Here is a 15537-nt window from a genome sequence, read left to right as displayed (position 1 = left end):
TCTGCTCTCCAGCTATTTCTTCTACACTGCTTTTTTATTATTTTATTTTATTTGTGGTCCCTGTCATTCTGCTGGGGCAAAGGGGTAAAGAGATCTGACACTAAGTGCGGGAAAATGCTGTATCTGGAATCTATCTTCCAGACGGCAAAAGAATAAAAATTCATGGCAGGACAGCGGCTGCTGACACGTTCCCAAAGACATATTGCAGGTAGCGTTATTTATTGTGGCATGGAGTTCATAGAAGTGCTACCTCAAAGCACCCGGAGACATCCTAAAAAGCCCATCTCCCATCAGGTGAGGCAGATTTATGGTGGCTGCTGGCGGAGGGGGTCAGGCAGTGCTGCAGCTGCTCTCAGAGAGCCAGTCTCCCTCTTGATTGGTTCAAAGCAGGGTTTCAGCTAGTAATGCTGACCATAAAATTGCTGCCTATGATAGGGAGGAGCAGCAGGTGGGGATGATGGAGGGGTAGGAGGAGGAGGAGGAGAAGGTCTGCAGGCAGCCTCTTCTGCCTCTTAGGACTCGATTTGCCTGATATGATGCAAACTATTGGAAATCAGTTCAAAAATGTTAGCACCCTCCCAGTCTTTCTTGGGAGGTGGTCTGGGTCTAAGGCATCACCCAGGGCCCAACTGTCCACCACAGATACTTGCTGGAACAATGGACTGGACACAAAGGGCTTAGTTTTGAAGCATGTGACACTGGGTTGGCATGTGCTGAGGAACACTTGTCTTCTTAAATTTATCAGATGGTTTGCTAGAGTACAGGGGGTCTTAAAAGCTTGACCAATATGCCTCATTGTCCTTGCAACCCTCTTTCATTTGCTGAATAGTTCTTTATTTGTAGTCTATTGCTATGCCAATAAATGTAAACAAAACAAAACCCAGAAGCAACAACATTGAGAATATATCTAAGAAAGTGATTTTCCAGTTGGCTTTCCCCCACTCCTAGGACCTTAGAGTGGCACACAGTTTGTCCTCAACCTCCCACCCCCCACCATTTTATCCTCACTACAAACCTGTAAAGATTAGGCTTAGTGGCAAACTGAACCTGAGTCTCCATCGTCTAAGTCCAACATGACCCACTTCACTAGCCTTCACCAATCAGATGCCCTGCTGAAGTTGTTCAACTACAACTCCCGCCACCATAGGGATTTGTAGTCATTTCGAGAGTACCAGGTTGATAAAGGTGACTGTTAATAATGGGTGAATCTGTCAGTGTTGACTTATCTCAGTTTTCCAGTTTTCCAATCTTAAATTCTGATCTTCACATTAGATTGTTATTTTTTTAAAGTCCTCACAAAATTCACCAGCAGTTTAATGCAAATTTCTCCTCACATACACATCTTTGTTTTCATTTCCCCTAGTATACACTTTCTGCACTTTCCCTTAATATAGTATAATGGATTTTGTATGTTATTTTCACCACCACATGCATTTTTATGCATACTTTAGCATAGTATATGCATTTGGGTACACATTCCTTGGCTGGAGAACTGCATGGCAAAATTCAGAGTAGTGTGAATTTCAAAGGCTAGCTATGTTTCTATTCACATATTGCTTAGGAAAGTGTGAATTAGGTAAGTTCACCTTTAAATGGGAATTGCATTTAATTTCTTGCCCATCTTGGGTGGCTGTACACCAGACTTGACACCAGTTATGCATCACATAACTAATTGAAAACTGCAGCATCTTGGCACAGAGGACCCCCCAGTCCAGCCCGGCTTGCAACTAGTCTTTGCAGCCAGCTGTGTCTGATTCAGGTGTGTCTCATTACCTCGTCCCCATCCTCCAGTGAGGTGTTAGCAGCCACGAAGGCTGGCAACAGCCTGTGTTCTGAAGCCCTCAACAGGCAGAAGTCATGTTGCAATAGAGGTGGTTGGTCTTCTTTTGCATCAGCAGGTCTCTCAACTGAATGCCCAAACTTGCCAGCATTTCTCCTTGCAAAGTGGGACAGGTGTGGCTGAAGAGCCTGACCCAGGCATCTTGTCACCTTCCTTCTGCACACACACTGTGTCATGGAAGAATGACCTGAAGCTGGCACCACAAGCTGAAGTTGCCACCAGACGTATTAAATGTTAGCATGTTGGAGAGGGGCGGGGGAGCTATGTGCTTCCTCGCAAACAGTGTGGCAAATGGTCACTGTGTCATGGACATTCTGTGGTGGTGCCTTAGTGCACTGTTGTTGACCCCAGAGCTCTAGAGCTTGCCCTCATTGACAGAGAAGGGGAGGAAGCTAAGTGAATGTTTTCACAGCCTCCTTTTTTCTGGGCCAACTGGAGGTTATCAAGGAGGCCAGAGGCTGCCTTCGAGCTTCATAAACCTCTTAGGTTATTCGGAGTCATGATTCTCTTATTCAACTGTCTGTGCTTTTTCTTGGGACGACTAATCCCTCAGCGTGACTGGTGGAAGCCGCAGTATTGATTTCTGTGTCTCTCTAAACCTCAGTTGTGTTCGACGCTTGTTAGACATCTGAAGGAATATCCAGTGGGCTCTGGGGGCAATTTGAGAGCAGAGCTCAATAGGCGGCACTTGAGAGGAGAAGTTTCTGTAAGGTTACTGGGCGAGCCAATAGAAAGGATTAGAGTGGAGAGACAGACAGAGAGAATGGGAAGAAAAGCCCCAGCCCTCAGTAGAACTCTTGAAGGGTTTAGGCTATCCTGGCACTGTTGTCTCATTCCGCTTCCATTAATAAAAGAGCACCTTCATTTATCTGGCTCAGGGGATTTGAAGGTCTGCTTAAGGACATGTCATTGCCATCACCCAGGACACGAAGGTTTTTCTCAGATACTCCTGGCATGTTCACAGAGTTCTAGGATGTCTGGGAGCTACAATGGTACTTACTGGGACATGCATGTGTGGAGGGGTGGTGGTGGTGGCAGTGGTGGCGCAAAGACTGACTATGGGCTGCTCCAGGTTTGCCTTCCATATCAGGAACCATGCATAGAGGCTTGTTAACCTCTGGCATCGTGAGTTGTGAGATCTCAAGGGGGCAGCTGGTTAGAGCATGGTGCTGATAATGCCAATGTCGTGGGTTTGATCCTGTATGGGCCGCCTGTAACAGTGGGTTGGACCACAATAGATGATTCGAACTCTACAGTTCTATGATTCCATGTGCCTTGGAACAAAAGAAGCAGTGGTTGCCTCTAGGGAGATACACAGTTAAGAAAACTACTGTTATTGGGTTGTTTTTGTTTATATTTTGATTATGTATTTTGTGGTTTTATATTGTGATTTAATATTGTGAATTACCCTGATACCTATGGGTAAAGGGTGGTATACAAATGTAATAATAAAATAGTATTAGCAAAGGAAACAATTGCTCGCATTTGCATTCCCTTATTTTATTTTGCACTTAAAATTGACCTAACTCAATGCCCTGTTGATTTTTTTTTACCATGTTTATATTTGTATTATCCAGTTGTGTGAGTCACACTACTGCTTCTCGTCATTGTGAAAAATGACACACCCATCCATACCCATAGGCTTTGATATCACCTGAGAGTTAGAATCATATAATTGTCAAGCTGGTAAGAGATCCCAAGGGTCATCTAGTCCAACCCACTGCAGTGCAGGAATCCTGCTTACAGCTGCCCCTGAGTGGGTTTGAACCACCAAACTTCTGCTTAACAGCCAGATGCACTGACCCATTATGCCACTGGGAGAGGTTGATGGGTGGTTGCAGAGGGCAACTGCCTACCTTTTTGTCTTAAAAGTCCCACCTAAGTGGTGGTGGTTACTGAATCTAGTTGGATCTGGTCTTGGTATGTGCTGGAGACTTAAGCAGAAGCCACTTAGCTTTGACTATTTTGGATTTTGGGATGTGATCTTCCTGATGTTGCTGACACCTATCTGTATGCCACCCAAAGTCAGAGCTGGCTCCTAGTACTCAGGTTATCTTGAATCCTCAAGAGTCTCATAATGTCACGCTGGTAATCACTTGCTCAGCCTATATAATATACATAAATAAACAGATTTTTACAAGGCCAGCATGAGCCTGCTTTACAATTGGGGCTGTGTGCTCAGGAGGAGGATTTTTCTCTCTTTCTTCCCGAAGCATTACAATAAGAGTTTGTCCTGCACTTGATGCCTCTCATGATTGCTCCGACTCTGGAAATTTTTATGGCTTTCTGGCCTTCAGGAGGATGTTGAGGATAGTAGCTGGGCTGGTTTGTATACATAAGTTCAAAGAGACTTTGCCATCCATTACATTTATCCTTGGGGTTTTCCTCTGCCTCCCTGCCTCTGCCTCCCTTTCTCTGCATTCTTCTTTTGCTACAGATGAAATCAAAGACAAGGAGATTATATGACCCACCAAATCCAGAATGTTTCTAGCAAAGATGGGACTTCCATCAGTTGCAATTAGCAATCCCATTATGTGCTCTTCTAATTAATGAGTGTTATTAATCAGCAAATAGGAAAGAGTTGTGGTGGATCTTGCAGCCTGACACTTTTCCTGTGGCTTATGTGCATCCAAAAGGTAACAACTCCTGGGCCTCTTCAATAACGTGCACTAATCATGGCTCATGTTATTTCCCTGCCCTGATTTCACCTCACTTTCTGCCATTAATAATAGATCCCTTCCTCTTCTAGCTTTACAAATGCCCGCAGGCAGGGTTTCATGCTGCCTGTCAGATCAGTATCATGTTGAACTGGGCACCAGGTTGCAGCATTTTATTTATTTAAAATATTTTAAAGCCAATTTTTACAGCCACACTTTACAAAATGAGATACCTATAAAGAAGGAGACACGGGTGGCGATATAGTGGCCACGTTAGAGAAGGGTACAAATTATTCTTAACTTGCTGTTCTGAAATACACAACTATTTTGGGTCTTAGCTAAATGCAGCAGTGAAGAGAATTTCAGGCCTCCCAAAAGGCCTGTAGTGAAGGTGCAAGATGTATATCAGTTTAAAGTTCTAAATTTGGGGGACAGCCAGTGAGAAGCCCTTCCTCTTGTATATGTCAGCTTAATGGCAAGCTCTCAAGAAAGACCCCTGAAACAGATATTAGTTTGGTTGTCATCCATCTGTCTCGAGAAACAACGGAGAGTGCCTCTGAAGGCGAAGCCAAATCGCTGTGGCTGAAGGGACCAGTAACTCATAACTGCTGCCTCCAATATTGTTGTTTTTTTGCGTTAGCAGCATCAGAGGTGGATTTTGGGCAGCACAACTAGTTTCCCCCCGCAGAATGCTGAGCCAAGAGAACACTTTCCTGCCTCCTTGCCAAAGCCTAGTTATTGCTCGCCCAGCTTTGGGAAGGAGGCAGGAGGGCTCTAGGACCCTGCCAGAGCACTCACAAAGTCCAGCATCTTGCTTACTCTGCTTTTGGGAAAGTAGTGTGAGGGCTGTGGGGGGTGTCAAATTTTTGCCTCACACAGGGCACCATATTATTACCAAGGCCTGCCCCTTGCAGAACTGAAGTGACCTCTCCAGGAAGCAAGACTGGGCAGTGTATATGGAGGTCCTGGGCTGCCCAGATGAAAAGACCCCCGTCTTGGCCTTGCAGATGTCGTCCAAATAAAATCAGAGCAATACATTTGGCACCAGCTTGGCTGTAGGAGTTGCCGGAAGGAGCACACAAGATTTGTGTAGGGTTTATTCCTTAAGCCCAGAGCTTTCCAAACTTTTTATGTTGGTGACACACTTTTTAGACATGCATCATTTCATGACACAGTAATTCAGTTTTGCTAGCAAACCAGAAGTTAATCTAATACCTTTCCAGCCCTGGGAGGAGCATGGGGAGCATTCACGTGGCACACCTACACACTGCAGCCAACACGCTAACATGTCACGACACACAGTTTGGAAAGCTCTGCCTTAGCCTTTTCTTCTCCAAAAGATGTCCCACAAGGCAGTGGGTATAGATTTTTTTCCTCTACAGCATGTACAGTTGCTGCCTTCTTGATTGTTGGACCCACTATTGGTCTAGTACGCTCAATCCACCAGACCTGTTCTTCACATGCAGGAGAAATTCCTAACTCATCAAGGCATACTGGCTATCCTCACCTGGTTTGGTAGGCCAGTCACAAGTCAAACCTGAGTACAGGTTAGGGACAAAAGTTGTATAAACTACCACAGAAGGAGCACAATGTGTCCCTCACCAGAGGTACTACCCCTCCGCTAACAAACACCCCATACACCCCAGATATTAGTTTATGGGCAGGATTATATGGATGATATAATCCTAAAGTATATACTACTTTAGATAGCTGGATTCCTGTTCAGCACTTTCAATTGAGCACAGAAACCTACTGGTAATCAATGCAATTTTCATGAATAGGAGCTAACTCCTGGGGGCCGAGAACTCTTTGCTCCGCCCCCCCCCCCTCAAATTGAGGGGGTGAGGCCCCCAAAGTTGATGAGCATTGCCATTCAAATTGTGTGCATGCACTGCATCATGTGATTGATTAAACGGGGCAGGGCTTACCTCCCCCCATCTTTTATTCAAGTTGCCCCCCCCCCATTTTCATGTAACTCTATCCATAACCAGTTTCAGATCACTATCCAGACTGGCTGACTTCTCAACCCATAGAACAGGGGTCTGCAACCTTTAAGACAAAAAGAGCCACTTGGATCCGTTTCCGAAGAAAAAAAAACTGGGAGCCGCAAAACCATTGCGACATTTAAAACAAATATATCTCCGGAGCCGCGATCTGACAGCAGGCGGGAAGGTGACGTCGGGACGGTGCGTGACTAACGCACACACCGCCCCCATGCGACGTCACAGCCAGTACGGCGCCCGCCACAGTGGGGAGTGTCGGGGCGCACAATGCGCCTCCTCCCCTTGCTAGTATCCGCCCCGGAGCTGCGGCAAAGGTGTAAAAGAGCCACATGCGGCTCCGGAGCCACGGGTTGCAGACCCCTGCCATAGAACCACTGTCTTTTCCATATTAAGTTTCAGTGTTTTCTTCCATATTTATCTCAGCAGTGCATTCAGACAGCTCTTTAATAGTTCCACAGCCTCCCCTGGAATTCTTAGGTGGAAAAGAAAGGTAGAGATGTGTGCCATCTGCCTATTGGTGACACTGAAGCCCAATCCGATGGATGAATTCTCCTAGGAGCTTCATATAAATGTTGAAGAATAGAGGGAATAAGATGGACCCTGTGGCACTCCACAAACCAGAGGCAACAGGGCGGGGGCGGGAATCCCCCAATACTATGTTTTGGTACTGAACTTAAAAAAGGTACTAGAGACATAATAATACTATGCCTCCTAAGCCCAGGCTTGACAGTTCATACAGAAAGATACCATGGTCATCAGTGGTGTCAAATGCCACTGAGAGATGCAGTAAGTAAAATCAAGGTGGTTGCATTCCCACTATCCAGTTCCCTGTTCCAAGACATCTAACAAGATGACCAAAGCTAATCAGGAATTTAGCTTGGAATTCAGGCAGGAATGGTACATAACACTCCCACCTGCTTAGTATAACTGAATTAAGATAGAAAAGGGAAGACCCTTAAGCCCTAAGCAGAATTTATGTTGGAAAAGAGCCTTTCGGGTGAGGGCTCCTTCTTAGACACTTGTACATAAAAACCAGGCAAGAGGAACAAGTCATCTCCAGGCTCTGGAAGAGGCCTTATGCAGGAGTACCACAAAGACTGCCTCTCGTTTCCTTTGTCCTCTCAAGATGTAGCATGGCAGGATACATTGGAAAATACACTGCTGGTCGATCAGGCACTCTATCTCAGCCAGTATCAAGAGGCAGCACTAGCTCCTCACATAAAAAAAATTAGTGGGATTTGCTGCTGCCACAACATATATTCTCTTCTACTTGTGACCCCAGAAACCAGGATACAGACATCCAACAAATGAGAAGCCAATGGGTTTCTAGTGTGGGGAGGGCTGGATCACAATCTACACTCTACTGAGGCCAAACAAGCCGTGTCACCAAAGAGCCAAGCCTGGGGAGAAGCATCCCCAAGATGAAAGATGGGTGCCTGGGTATGTCCTCCCCCTCTCCCCCATTAGCAGCTGGGGCTGTAGCAAGTGAGTGTAATAGGCTAACACTCTACAGCACGAATCAAAATCACACATTTGATTTGTTCACTTTGATGGCAGCGCATTCAGTCATACTCAGTTATCTTGCCAAGACTCTGATCTCCTTTAGCCAAAGGGCCCTTTAAATATCCCATTTCAAATAGGAAGGAAAAAGCGGTCTAAGGCAGCACCTCTCTTCTTTCGGCCTTATTAAGGCTCTGCTCTCTGAATTTCTATCACTCCCCTCCCCCCAGTCTTTCTGAAGGAGTTGGGTTGATTCCATACTTTTGGGACTTGGTGACATTAATGTATCTGTTTTATGTAACATGGAGTCATTATTATCTTCAGAATCCTAGATCATAAAAAGGTATAACAAGAGGCAAGGAGGGCTCTCCCCCCTTGAAGATAATAGCAGTCCTGCTGAGGAAGAGAAGGGCAAAGGTCAAAGAGCTGCTTTCTGATTGGCTGTTCCTACTCTGCATTGACATTTCTGCAGTTTCATCAGAAATTCTAAACAATCCATGTGAAAACCGAGTGTTCTTTTCAGAATCTCTCTCTTTCTATACACACACATGCACCCCCAATAAGCCCTTAAAGTGTAATCTTGGTTCTTGGGACCTTTCTTTGTGCCTACACACTTACCCCCACCCCATGGAGAGCTCATGACTGAGCCAAATTATGGGAGCCTTCAGATGCAGATGCGGGGAGGGGCTCCTCTCCTAAGTAGCAAAGCTTAGCTCACTTTTAGAGCACCCAAAGGAGAGATTTGGCTCAGAAATTGGAAAACAGCCCTAAAAAAAATTCTTACCAGAAAAATATAGCAAATGAAATGTAGCAATTTATCATTTTCTAGTCCTTTAGCTCTATTTATATTCCCAGCAGCTGGATAGTGGCTGGGAACACCCAAATCAATTGACTTGCTAGGCATTTAAATCCCCTTTTATCTCTCAGTTTTTCTGTCAGTAGGAGGGACAGAGCTTCAGTCTTTCCTATCTAAGTAAAACAAATGAGGAGGAAGATAGAAGGGGAACTGCAATACTCATCTATCTTTATTGGACTTCTGCCCGTCTTGCATTAAATTTATAAGAAGTTCTAAGCATTGAAGTAAATGAGATAACAATTTAAAACCATATTATAAATAAAATAATGTTTTAGGAATAAACAACAAATATTTCTCTGACTAAAATAAAAATATATAATCAGACAGATTTTATACAGTGCTTTCCTCTTAAGTGCTCAAAGTATCGCTATAATCTTTACAACAGGCTTGTAAGGGAGGCCTATATGTTTATTCCTATAGTATGGAAGCTTTGGAGAAACCCAGTTATTGTTTATTACATTTTTTAACCGACTTCAGTGAGCTTAGGGTGGTAGTTGGCTCCCACCACATAATATTACCCTCACAACAACCTCGTGAAGTAGGTTAAGCTAAGATGTGGTGAGTGACTCAGGATCAACCCAGCAAGCTTCCTGGCTGAGTGACAGATTTGAAGCTTACCAACAGTCTCAGTTGTTTCACTTTATAAGGGAATGTCTGGATCTTGTGAGAAATCCTTAGGAAATAACAGTGTGAATTGGGATGGTTAGGTGGGGTGGGAGGAAGACTCAGGGCCCAAATTGCACAGTAAAGTTGCAATCCAGTGCACGCTTGGGAACAAGTCTCATTGTTCTCATTACTCATTCCAAGTACAGTACTGTAAACACAGATTGGCTCAGACTGCAGGCCTAGTAGACAAAGTAAACTTTAAAAATCTCTCCGAGATATACCCAGATTAAAGCTATTGTAAGGTTACACATCCCTCACTAAATTAATTCCTAGCTAAAAGGGCAATTTCATATCTCTTTTTCCTCAAATTTTGAAAGATGGGGCCTGGTATTAGTAGGCATTCATTTATTTCTCCACTGTCCATTGGGCTCTCTCTTATTTAGGTACTGCAAATTACCACACTTTTTAAAATTAAAAAAATCCCTAAATATTTCAGAAAACTACACACACACACACACACACACACACACACACAGCCTTTGGCCAGACACAACTCTACACACCAACTGCAGAAACAGTGGAGGAAGGATAGAAGAGACTGTTTGGTTCAAAGCAAGAAGTGGTAGGAATAAGGCAGAAACCATTTCTCTCTTTCCTTGTTATTAAATATACATATTTGCTGCTCTTTACCTTTATCAAAGGAATACAATAACTGCAGCCATGTTATCTGTGTCAGGCTGTTGTAAAAGGCTGCTGGGATTTGAAGAATTCAAACTAAAAAGGCCTAGGTAAGAGGGCCACCTCTTATCCGAAACAGACATACCAGGGAGCCAATGGGAAGGAGGGTTGAAGGAGAAGAGCCAATAGAGGCTCCCTCCCCCTTCAAGGTCCAAGAGCTGCTCTCTGAGGAGGGAGAAGCTCTCTGTCCTCCTGAGGCAATTCTCTTTGTGGGGGAGGCTGGGGAGCCAGCCATCTTGGCTCCAGCCTGGCTCCAACTTCTGGGCTGCTTGGCTTAACACAGAATAGTGGCACCCGCCATAGTATGCATTAACCCTTCCTCCTCCTCAAGTCCCTCCCTCAGGCTGCTTAAGCAGATGGGAAATATGGCCGCTCTCTCACATCACCCCACACCAACTTAGTAATTATTCCGTTCAGTTCTGAGGAAACAGGACTTGTGGGGTTTGTTATTCCTGATTAATGACTCTTGGTGCCTTGTTCCATGAAGGGACTCTGCCCCCTGAAGGACACCCTGTAGGGACTCAAGGGACCAAAGCAAGGATAGGCAGCTGTTTGGCTCTTCTGGAACCTTCTATCAGCAACAATAGCAGCAGGATGAGGAGGCAGCTGGCCACTCTCAGCTTCCAGCTAGGCCCCACAATGTGCCAGGCCTCCAGGAGGCTGGGTGAGCAAGTGGGTGCTGAAGCCTATAAGTGGTAAGTAGTGGAGGAGGAAGGGGTGCCTTTTTAGCACCAGGAAGCATTTGGTTTCACATTTATAGGAATTGAGGACCCCATCAAATTGGCACCCCATTGATACTCCTTTCAGCACTGCTCCCCCTTTCCTGCCCCGGTATTAAGGCACTGTACAGATATTAAGAAAACAGCCTAGACCATATTCTCAGGTTTATAATATAATAGACATTTAAAAGGGGATAGGGAGGGAACAGGAAAACAATCCAAATTCCCTTTCCCATGTTCCCTTAAAGCCAGATGAGAGAAGTGTAGATGGTCTAGTTATCAAGGAAACTGAGGAGCCAACCACTGAATTTGGGTTTGGGCTTCTTGTTTGCTTGTCTCATATATATATATATATATATATATATATATATATATTCTGCCATTGGTGACGCTTGCAGCAAATTTAGCTGGGTAAATTTATGTAGCTGAGGGAGGTGACTTTTGCACTTCAATTCTCTACTTAAACAAAAAAGGAAGTGAAAATTTTAAATGTTCAGAATAATATTCATTGGAAATTCCTGCATTTTGAGCAAAAGCACTAGTTTTGGTCTCAGAGCATGTTGATGGTTTCTAGAAAGTTGTACTGAAACTTCTCTATCGAAACAGTATTTGGCCATTCAGATAGGAGCAGTTGTTATATTAGCTTCCAACAGTATGCAGATATTTGCAGTCAAAACACCCTATGAGCAAACAAGTGCTGGCCTTTCTTAAATAAGTACAGTTGGGGGGCTGTGGCACTAAGCTGCAGCAGTTCTTGGCCTCAGGTCTGTAAAACCTTGAAACACTTTGGCTTTCCAGCAAGTGGCTGGCAATGACTTTGGGAATGCCATGAACATAGGAGGGAGATGATCCTCTCAGATACCTACCTTGGATTTAGCTAGTTGATGTATCCTATGCACACTTCCACTTGTCCTGCCACACTTCCACTTCCACTTGTACCGATTCAGCGGTAAAGAGCAGGCTTTCCTGGGGAAAGCAGTGGGCCAACCAAAACTGATTGGACCCATGCCTTGAAGGCGCAGGTCAAGTAGAAAACCCTTCGGACCCATGCTTTCTAGGTCTGGGGCAAGTGGAAGTGTGGTTGAGCCCTGAGCCATGATAGGCTTCAGTCCAAAGACTGTTCTCAGATTGGATTGAATGCCATGACTAAGGGCATTTGTGCCATGGCTGTTTCCATACTGTCTGGGATTGCCAGGCTTGCTCCTTGAAGTGCTATTTTAAAAAGGGGGTTACTACCATTGCAAAGTGTCTGCAGCAGAATCTTAACAAGATTGTTTCACTTTTAAGAGGAGGGGAAAAAATACATTTTTGTACTTTTATTGATTTTCAATATTGTACAAAGGCAAGCCGTGTAAAGCAATAACACAGAAGAAGATACAGCCATTGAAAAACAATTACAGATCAAATGCCCAGTTCCTTTAATCAGACTGCAGAACCAACTGCTTTTGCTGGGTCAGGGAATATAAATGATACAGCCAAATGGAAGAAAAGCCAGGAGTTTAAAATCACCATGTTATCCCAAGGGGCTGTGGTGCATTCTTCATCACCACTACCCTCCCCCTATCGGATTTGCAGTTGGCTTGAATCTGCTGCATTCTTATTTCATACTTAGTTCAGACATCACAGAATGAGCAAGGGGTGGAGGCGAAGAAGTTAGCCAGATTCCCAGGTTTTGTGCAGTGTGTGTTGGGGGAGCAGTTTTAGCCAAGATGAACTTGCTACTTTTCAAACTTTTTGTATCTTTCGCAAAAGGGGGTGTCACTGTTTTGAAAGGATTTCAAGGTTGAGCAGGAAACAAGTTAAGTGTTGTACAGATGCCACTTATTAAAACAAACAAACAAACAAACAAACAAACAAACAAATAAACAAACAAACAGTTGTATGATTGTACATTTACTAATACATTATGAATTATCATCATCATAAAAAATTAGCAGTAAACTGCTATTATGTAAATAAATGAACAAACAAACACATTTATCCTAGCTTTTTATAACACTTGGGTGATGTCCTTGGCAATCTAATTTGCTCTTCCACAACGTTTCCTGGAGTTATTGCAAGATTGGGTTTCTTTAGTGCAGAGCAAATTCAGAAGGACCCTATCACTTGTGGCACTCACTTTGCCAGTGCTATGATGGTCTTTTTGCACACTTTTAAGAATCTTCATTCTGAAATATTCGCCATTATTCGAGTTATGACCACAGGCTCTGTATTTCATAATGTGCATCCAAAAAGCTACGGTATTTTAAGAAGTAGATTAGCTGACCTAGTGAATTATGGCAGACAAATGTGTCTCTCAGTGTTGGATTGCTCCAATTACAGAACAACGTGGAGGAGGTCCTTCCTTACCATACCTAGGCCTAATGGGAGATGTGAGTAGTTGGAGGACTCTCCCTCCCTCCAGTGGCCACTCTTTTGCACTGAGAATTCATGAGTGGAACAGTCTTTGTACTGCTTGGCGGGGTGTATGTGTGTATCTGGCCTCAAGGGTCATTCAAAGAGCATGGGCTGTTTCATTTGCATTGCCCTCCTTTTGTATATTTATAATGTGTTCTATTTTGTCAGAAGTATTTAGTCTGAATTTTTGCTCTTAACTATACTGTACGAACAAATTCAAAGGGGCAAAGAGTTGATTCTTGTGTTGCACTTTCCTGAGACTTTAATGAAGCTGCCAGTTTCACATTACATTTGGGCTGCAGGGCTGTAATATGAACATTTTGGCAGACCCCTGAGTTGACTGTTGAGCATATTGTGTGTGTGTGTGTGTGTGTGTGTGTTGTTGTTGTTGTTGTTGTTGTTGTTGTGTGTTAAGCGGTGGTGGGGAAATTTGCTATCACTCACAGGCACTACATTTGTCCTTAGGCAATCTGAGATGGTGCTGGCATTTTTCAGTGATGCCACGGTGATTTCTAGCAAAAAGGAGACCACCAGCTTTGACATTAGAAACAAAAGCCTAATGAAAGGCAAAGCAGGCGTACCACAGAGCCTTTGGCGATTAGCTGTAATTCTTGGCAGGGAATGACATGCTCTTCCTCTTGAATTAGCACAGGGCATGGAATTGGGCATGGTGCTAATTGTGATTAGACACAAACAGGCTCCTCAGTATGTGGGCATGCAGCAAGACAAAAGCAGATGCCGTGGCTTTTCAGTGTGGCCTCCTAGACAGTCTCACATGCAGGACAGCTGGAAGGATGAAGAGGGGTTGACTGCTTGTCAGTTTGCAAAGAGTTATCCTAGGAGTTGAGTACCAGTGGGGTTCTTCTGTGGCCATGCTGTCCCCTCCCTTTCTTGCCATTCATAGGATGTTGCTGGTACCCACACACTCTGTGGTCTGCATCTATCTATTCATCATGTCTTCTCTGCTGAGGGCTTTGCTTCCCTCTGCTGCAGTCTTGGTTCTCATTGTGTAGGTTGCATTTAGTTCTAGTTAGATTACTGTTGTGCTGTGTTTTAAAATCTGGTTGTAAGCTGCCTTGTGAAGATTCTGTTTCGCAAGGTGGAGTACAAATGTTTAGAATATTTTAAGATGGCTAAATATTTCCATGACTCTCATCTTGGGCCTGCACACAGCTGAGTTATCCTGAAGCAACTGGATTGGGTTTAAGGATGTGGTCAGGGTTTGCTGTTTAAGTTGTCCCATCCTCTGAGAACAGCAAAAAATAAAATCAAAAACAACAACTGTATTGTGTGAATTGTGCATTCAGTGTAAAGGTAGTTCTGGATTCTTGTGCCTGGTGGTGGAATTATCATTATGGAGAGATGTGAGCTGAAATTGCAAAATGGATTCACAAAAAAATAGATTACTTCAAGCCTTATAATGTGAAGCAAGGGAAATGGACATGGATAGCTAGGCTATTGCCAGTTTTTCAAGATTTTCTTCCACACGCCTTACTGCAACATGCAAAGCTAAAACAAGGAAATGTTTGACTCTTAAAAGTTGGTCATATTTTATTGGACTAGCCCACCATAGAGTACATCAGTTGTATGTTGCAGATGCCTTTTGCTGGCACAGAGCCCAGGTGCTTCTCTGCAGCTTCTATTGCTTATGTTTTTGTTGAAGACTTGTTCAATCTTCCTTGGTGCTTTTTGGAAAGTCCCAGCTTCTCTTAGCTTCCAGTTGTAAATAAACACATTTTCTAGCCTCTCTGGGGCTATGGTAACTTTCAATATAACATAAAGAAATAATTTAATTTCTTAAAACCACCATGTGATTTTATAGGCCAGGCTCATAACTTTGGTATGCTTGTGGTATAAGGATCAGAAGCATACAAGGATGTCTTTGTAGCTGCTGTACAGCATATAAATATATGGAGCAGCTTGAAGGAGGCTCTGTTTCTAGCATCAGAACATCCCAGCTCTCCTTACAGCCTATCACAGGGTGAACCTGCATGTTTGGTGTAAGTGATAGCCAACATGGACTCAAATCATAGGCTTATAATTTCCCAGGTTCTCTTGGGAAACTGATGGGATGGGATACAATAATTTGTAATTAAACATTGGTCAGGTGATGATACAATGTCAGTTTTGCACAGAGTACCAAAGGCTATGTCACAACCAGAACCCTATTAATATGTTACCAGGGGCGTCTTACTCATAGAGGCTAGTGGTGCAGGGCGCC

At 43.9% G+C, this 15537-nt stretch overlaps 1 protein-coding gene across 6 annotated transcripts in view; it reads left to right on the top strand.

Annotated features, from left to right (window-relative positions):
* The window catches only part of ZFHX3 (zinc finger homeobox 3), a 402702-nt gene that overhangs the window by 140702 nt on the left and 246463 nt on the right, over positions 1-15537 (top strand). For 4 of the 6 annotated variants that reach the window (XM_083752172.1, XM_083752188.1, XM_083752171.1 and 1 more), the window contains exon 1: positions 10343-10895. The exons of 1 other annotated variant lie outside the window; for it this stretch is intronic. The gene's annotated coding sequence lies outside the window, so the exon portion shown is untranslated. Of the gene's footprint in view, positions 1-10342; positions 10896-15537 lie in introns of those variants that run through there. One more of the 6 variants, XM_083752186.1, reaches the window with a different exon arrangement.

Source organism: Podarcis gaigeae, assembly GCF_964106915.1.
Source record: "Podarcis gaigeae genome assembly, chromosome: 8".
NCBI classification, from domain to species: domain Eukaryota; kingdom Metazoa; phylum Chordata; class Lepidosauria; order Squamata; family Lacertidae; genus Podarcis; species Podarcis gaigeae.
Note: the sequence above shows the minus strand (reverse complement) of the source record. Positions and strands in the feature narration are given on the sequence as shown.